Below are 7,921 nucleotides of genomic sequence, written 5' to 3' on the forward strand. Positions count from 1 at the left end.
GCTACATTCTACTTTTAGATATAAGGTAGTGGTTCATGACATCACATGATGACCACTGTTAAACAACTTTATAGACCTTGCAAACCCTGATAGTATATGTCCTTCATTTTGGGTGTAAATTTGTGCACCATATTAAAATAATTCATGTTCATGCGTGTCATATGGTGGTGATATTAAATAGTACTTAAATTGGATTGCTTTGTTTGTCTAGTGGAAAAGAAAATATGGCGTCCTTGACACTGGTCTCATGCTCTATTTTACCTGTTGCATCATACAAATTTGCAAAAATGCAAGCATTAGTGACTCTTAACTTTTTAAAGAATGTCAGGTTACATAATTAAAATGAATTTTCTTTAAAGGCTAACATGCCAAACCACATATTTTCGGCAATAAACATGGGTATATGTATCTTTTCCTCAAGTAATCAATTCCCATCACTAGTAAATGACATGCAATGTATTGTATATTATTTAAAAAGTTTGCTCTTTTTTAAATTTCGGGTTGAAGCAAGTAATGATGCGAATCCTCAATCACCAAAACCACCAAAAATGGCTAAGAAAATAAAAATAGACCACCAAGATGGCAACACCAAAACAGACTAAGATGGTAGCACCAAAAAAGTCCAAGGTAAGATAAAGATGCAGCAATTTCAAAATTTCAAAAAACTTATAAGCAACATGCATTGTTCATATATTTAAGGGCTGATTACAGTACAATGAAATATTAACATAGTATTTATGAATAATTGTAATAATATCTTTAAAGGGGTGCATCAAAATCTTATAATTGATTGAATACGTTAGTTTGAACTTGTAAGACATTGAGCCAGGAATAGAATATAATCTTGACTGTATTTGTTATCAACAATTTAAATGATAATCCCAAATTCAAAGAGCAGTCCATTGTAGAAATATAGCATTTCAAGGGTTAATACTTTGTTGTCGCAACTAAAGGATTCCAAACATGATTTATAAATTGAGGTCTGCCAATAACAGTGATGTTATATGCGTACTATTTGTTTTATTAATTCATCACATTTTATACTTTCAACCAATATTGTTTTTTTTACAGACCTAATCCAAAAGAAATGGCAGAATATCAAAGACATGATGATAAACAAGAAAATCAATTAAGTGCTATTACCATCAAGAAACCAGGATATAAATGGAAAGATTTGTTTAAAATTAATGGACAATTTGGCACTAAAGGAAAATTATATGTATTATTGATATCTGGTCCTCTTATATAATAAAATTTGTATATGTTGAACAAAATAAAAACTAAAATGTATTCTTATAATCTGTAATATTTGCTTCAATGTTTGATCTGATGTTTTATGCCAGGGAGGTGTTCGAGGAATCCTACAATATGTCCAAGATATGTCCGAGGAATCCTAGGATGATATGTTTGAGAAATCCTCACAATGTTTGCAAACCAAGGACATGTCTGAGGATTCCTAGGCAACCTCTTAGTATTGGTTACAAAAAACCTCGAAGTCCGAGGTCAACTTCGTTTAAGAATAAAAACCTTGGAAATTGGTATAAAGAATTGGTTCCTTCGACTATGACCTTGGAAAGTCAGCAACCAATACTCCGAGGTTTTTCTTAGGAACATTTCTCCAAGGTTTCCTAGCAAACCTTGGAAGATGTACATCCGGGAGAGTATGAGCACTTAAATACGTGTACAATCCTAATAATTAAGAAGTCAGTTGAAAATAAAACATATGAAAAGGTTTACCACGTGAAGGAGATGCCAATAACAAAGCTGCAGCTGTACAATTCTGAAAGTACTCTGTATACCACCATTTATCTGCAAAGAATATTAGTAGAGTAAGATTTTAAATACTGAAAACACAATAATTAATGACTAAACGTACATCTAAGCATACTAAACTGCATTGAGTTTACAAAATTATAAACATGCCCAAGAGCCCAGATGTGTAAAAGATGAAAGACTCCAAAGGAACTTGAACCTAACACTTTATGCATTCATGTCATTTATTGTGCTGCATAGTGCACTGAAGTGCAACATGATGATTTCCTACAGAAAAAAGGACAAAGTATGTAGCTATGCAACATATACAAAATTCAACATACATCTATTTCCAATACATACATAACTTGCATCCGTATATACTCATTTATGGAAACCATATCCAAAGTGTCCCAACAAAAACAAAATCAATGCAAACTGAAAACCTGTGTAAACTTAACAGACACTGTATAGTGCATGTTAAAGTCAACAAGTATGATGATGACAGTTATTAATTTTAATGGCCCAAATAAAATAATTCTCCCTTTATTTTATTTAGACAAGACCTTCAAACTCATGTTTCTCACCTTAACCACACCTGTCCAAAGTATGACATGAAAATCAAAGAAACAGTGAAAAAGCAGATCACACAAGGAAATAAACATTTTAATTCATAACACAAGGTTAAAGCAAGTAAAAGAATTCAAATACCTCGCAAATGTATTCAAAGAGGACAAAAGGTTAGACTGAAATCAAAGCGAGATCTCACTTAGCCAATAATGTCAATTATCAATTATCCCCTATCTTAAAACACACAAACATCCCCATGGAAACAAAAACACAAACAATAAATACTATAATCATTCCAACTCTTTGCTAATAATGCCAGACATGGGCACTAGACATGAAGCACGTCCACAATATCACCACATGTGAAATAAAAATGTTTGAGAAAAGCAGAACACAGGACCACAAACGACCTGATAAGGAACGAGATGATCAGAGAAATGGCTGGAACCACACGTCATAGACTACACTGAGACACAAATAATTAAATGGTTCAGACACATCATCAGAATGTAACCCCCAACAATCTCCAACTCAAGCTTAAATTATAAACCATCAGGCTTTAAAACAAAACAAAGACCAAGAAAAAGATGGATACATGGAATAACACAGACAATGCGAAAACACAATATGACACCAAGCCAAGCCTCACACCTAGCTCTAGACTGGAAACTCACCCAACAGCAAAGTATGCCTAAAGTAGAATGACAAGTAAAACAATAATATCTCTGAACTTTCTAAGATAGATTTGTCATTGAAGTGTGCTCTTATCATCTTATGCTACTGACTCAAAATCTTGAAAAAGTCAATTATACTTACACAATCAGAACAATATTCAGCTAAGCAGTGAAGGTAAATTACACCTAAGTCACTGACCCAAAGCGAAATGGAGCATTTCTTGTAGTCTGAGATGTGTGAATGTAACATTGGTAGCACTCTGATGACCATCTTCCCAAAACCTAAATTACATATGTGAGTCTCTGTGCACGCACTAATGCTGCAGCATCAATTCTGAGGGAGTGATAATTGAATTCTTTGCTACCACACTCTACAGCAAAATGAATTTGGAACACAGGTGAATTGAAATATGGTCTTGACTTCAGTACAGAATGCTCTGTTAAGAACAAAGCAGCAGACAGAACACTAAACTAACCGAGTGACCTATGAAACGCTGAGTGCTGCACAATGGCTTGAATGGGGACAATTGAGCATGACACCATGCCGGAATGGATCCTCTTTCAAAGCAGATTGGTACAACTCACTCAATCCAGGTTTGGTCGATATACAGGTCTGAGATACTGAGCCCTGTGGAAGGATTAAAGTCAAACAATAACTGAACATTCTAGAATTATGTTTATCTGGTATACTTAAACAGCATATGATGACAACAATCGACATTAAAGTACATCCGAATATCATATGTAATAATGGCGCCAGCACAGTATTGGAAGGTATTTCAATGAGAGTAAGGAATTGTTAGAAGGTTACCAGACCTGTTTCATTCACTAGCTGTGAAGTACTGCATAAAGTCCAGTTCCACTGGCGACATGGTCTAGTACAGATGACTCCATTACTTCTGAGGTCCATGGGAATATTTTGGGTACTTCGTCTGCCAGTGGAGCGACTCCCAGAATACTGGAAATCTGTAAACAAGACAAAGCATCAGATAATGTTTGCTTTTCTGGAACATGTTGAGTTTGTAAATAAAGTAATTATTTGCTGCAGTCGATCTTTAAGAATGCATTAAGTCAATAATGGATCTACCCTTATTAATAGTATCAGAAACACAACAGCATCTTCTTTGAGGTAGGAAACCTCTGAGTATTGGTTACAAAAAACCTTGGATGTCCGAGGTCATCCTTGGTTTTTCCTAGGAACATTTCTCCAAGGTTTCCTAGCAAACGTCGCAATATATACAGCCGGTTAGTTGTTCAAACACTGTACAGCATTATATAAAATGTTGGGGAAATGATGGTATTGTACACTTTTAAGGAAAACTGATCCAACATGAAACTGCTCACCCTTTCCATAATTGCTAATTTCTTAAATAAATTCATAGAGTTTTTCAAAGTATTTGCACCAGGATCAAAGAATATCAATAACGATACGCAAACGTTTGGCACATATAACAGTTTAAACTGGAATACCATGTTTTTAACCCAATGCCTGGAAAATATAAATTTAGTTTGAGTCAATCATGATATAGAAAAAATGCAAATCTGTCCCAAAGATTGGTAATTATAATGAACTATGCAAATAGATAACAGAAAAGTAGTTTTATTACGCAACATAATATGTATTTTATGCTCCTTTTTGTGGCAAAACAACTTGTCCCCTTAGTGGACACGACCTCCAATGGGCTGTATGCTTCCATATATTGCATGATATTAGTTCTTGAATATACCTCATTTTCATTTATTTCTTTCGTTCCATTCCAAAATAGGGATGAAAAACCATTCCAATATGTTTTGCTATAATAGCTGGTTTACGGTGTTTCAGTCAAAATTAAATTCCAAATAGCATCAATGTATTTGTGAGTTGGTACCGCTTCTTTTTTATTATATACATATCTATTTTGATAAATTGAAACAACGAATGTACATCAAGTAATAGTGTAAATACCTAAAGCGAACAGATTTTTTTTTAAAACAAATAAACTGCCGAACTCAACATAAATGTTTGATAATTGTTCTGATGTTTCCTTTACGAAATAAATTTTTTATCAAAAATATTAACAGATTTTTTAATCAAAATTTTGCACTCGAAATTATTTGAAAAATGAACAGTGATAATACCTTTCATTTGATAAATCTGTTTCTTGAAAACCTCATGTTGATGCAGTTTTTGAATTTTCTCATCTATGGACAGGACATGACTGAGACATATTTTCACTTTTTCAAGTTTTACATCCTCACGAAAATCAGACGGACAGGTGTTCAACTTAGCTCTTTTCTGGTTGACGTCTAATTTGTATTCTCCACAAAGAGCTTTTGAACGTTCGTGTAGTCTGGTGTCGAAAAACGTCCAACGCTTTTCACATTGATTGACTGTCAGAGTTGGAGCTGGAATATGACCGAAGTAATTAATCCAAAGTATTTTTGGTTCCATCAAATATGCCCCTGTTGAATGATCTGTTTCCAATATTTGGCCACTCCAACCCAACTCAAATGGACCAACTGGAAAAACATTTTTGTGCATAGTAGACAGACGAGTTTTATCAAACATTCCTAGATCGATGTAACCATGAATTTGATAAATCGATGACCATTGCAAGTCAATAATAATTCGTCCTGACTTCATTTTTAGCACATCATGTCTCTCTGAGTAAAAACAATTTCTTATATGTAGGTTAGGTTCAAGAAGAAAGGCCTGAAGAGCGGTTTGCCTCGTCTTCGCTAGATTATGTGTATTACTGCTGGATGCACCAATTTGCTGCAACTCATTGCCCCATTCACACATCTTTTGTAGATTTGTTTGCCGTGTATTACATGTGTTTGTTAGCCCTATTTGGCACGTTTGGTGTTTCCTTTGTAGAATGTTCCTAACATTTGTCAACAAATTTTGTAAGATATCATAATATAGACTACTCAAAATGAGTATAATCCAATGATCCAGAAGTTTTTCTATCTTTGGTCGCCCATGAATAGAAGAGATTTGTAATTCTATTTGCAATTCAAGATCAGTATTTATCAACTCTTCTTGAAATAATTTTAATATTGTGTGAAGTGCCCCAGGACATGTCCTGATGCAAAATTCAAGTTTATTCAGGAAAACTGCCGACGAATTATTTGTATTCTCATGATGCTGTTCTGTGAGACGCACAAGATCCAGCTGATCCGCTTGACAAAGAGTGATAAACTCCTGAGTCCAGTTTTTTATTAACGTCAAAAAGGAAGTATTTAATCGTTGAGGGATTTGTATTTCATTAGACCATTTCTTTGATGTATACTGATGGGTTGGATGGTTATTCATAAACTTTCGTATTTCATCTTCCCAGTCTTTTCGATCGCAAGTCTGCATCATTATTTCCATACGTTCTGGCCTGCAACTGCTTTTCCATTTGGCAAGAAGCAATTGAAGAATTTGCTGGCTTGAAGCATCTAGTTCCCTATATTGCTGATCAAATGCTTTATCAAGCCATAATGTACGATATTTATTTAAGCATGTCTGAATATTGAACTTAATCACATTACGGAAGACTTCACTGCCTACGGTAACTAAGCATCTTGCAAATCTAAACCAATGCAGAGATTCTGCTTCCATACTTCTCCGTTGTCCTGTCTATTTTTGTTTTCTGAAGATATAATACAATATCCAGATTTTTCAACACGAATTTCCTTTTAGTATTTCGCTACGAAGACCCTTAAATTAAATGTGCACCTGAATCAAACTCGAGAAATAATTTCCCACTTTGTCTTCGCAAATGCTATCATTCCTATTCATTGATGGAATTGCTTGAACTAGATGCGAACAAATGTCAAGATCATACTCTCCTTCAGACTCTTCTCTGCTTTTTCATCTGCAAAAAAGGAAAATTTTAAAATAGAAGAAGCATTTCAATAAATTTTACAAAATGGACAATAAATCCAACAACAGTTAGGGAGCAAAGTAAGTAATCTTCAGATGATGGCCATAAAATAGATTTACATGGCGATCCATAAGAAACTAAAAATTAAAGTAGCTGCATTCAGAGGAGTTTGCCATACACTGCATTTAACTGCAAGTGAAAAAATGGTAATAAAGTTTATGCAAGATCAGAAGAGAAAAGTGATTTGTTGATATACAAATATACAGCTGATGACTTTAATATTGACACAGTTTCATGGCAATCGTACAAAAAGCATAGGAACTACCATACGAGTCAAACAGGCCAAGTAGGAGGCGGGGGTGCCGACTATTTTAGCTATAGGTGTCATTATCTTATAACGTGATTCCAAACAACTTTTAATGGGTATTATTTCGTTGCTTGTCCGTCAGTATGTTTCCGAGATCTTTATGTTACCTCCTTAGGAAATATACCTAACAACATCATTGTTGAATATGTAGGCATTTTTAGACTAGCCGATATACAGCCTGACTCTTTTCGACAATGCAATTAACTGATGAATTCGATGCATGTATTGACAAACAAAACAGCTACAAAAAGTCACCCACGAAGGTAAATTAACATTTGATGGATTTTCCATTAATCAGTGCGGAGTGCATGAAAAAGTTAATAGTATCATTTAACAGCAACTCGACAGCTAAGAATTATCAGTTCCTTGATAGTATTAATGCTTGCTTCCGTCAAATCTTTGAAAAGGAAACTTGATTAAGTGGTGTGAAAGTCATGATCGAAAAACAGCCGCTATTATTATTCAGTCTATATTATTTGCATCACTCATCCGAAGGGGATGGTTGCGTGTTCCTAATAATGGTTGTTTAGCACATCAGCTACAGTCGTGGCATTTAACCGCCGTAATTAATAGTCTTTACCTTTTCAACGGATAACTTATTTACCGGTTTCTACTCGTCAAAGCCAGATTATAAACTTTACCAAAGGTTAGCACTGATCTACTGTCACTATATGACCCATACATAACAAAGCATGGAATCAATGTTG

This window comes from Sinohyriopsis cumingii, chromosome 6, assembly GCF_028554795.1.
Source record: "Sinohyriopsis cumingii isolate HCF-2022 chromosome 6, ASM2855479v2, whole genome shotgun sequence".
Lineage (NCBI taxonomy): Eukaryota > Metazoa > Mollusca > Bivalvia > Unionida > Unionidae > Sinohyriopsis > Sinohyriopsis cumingii.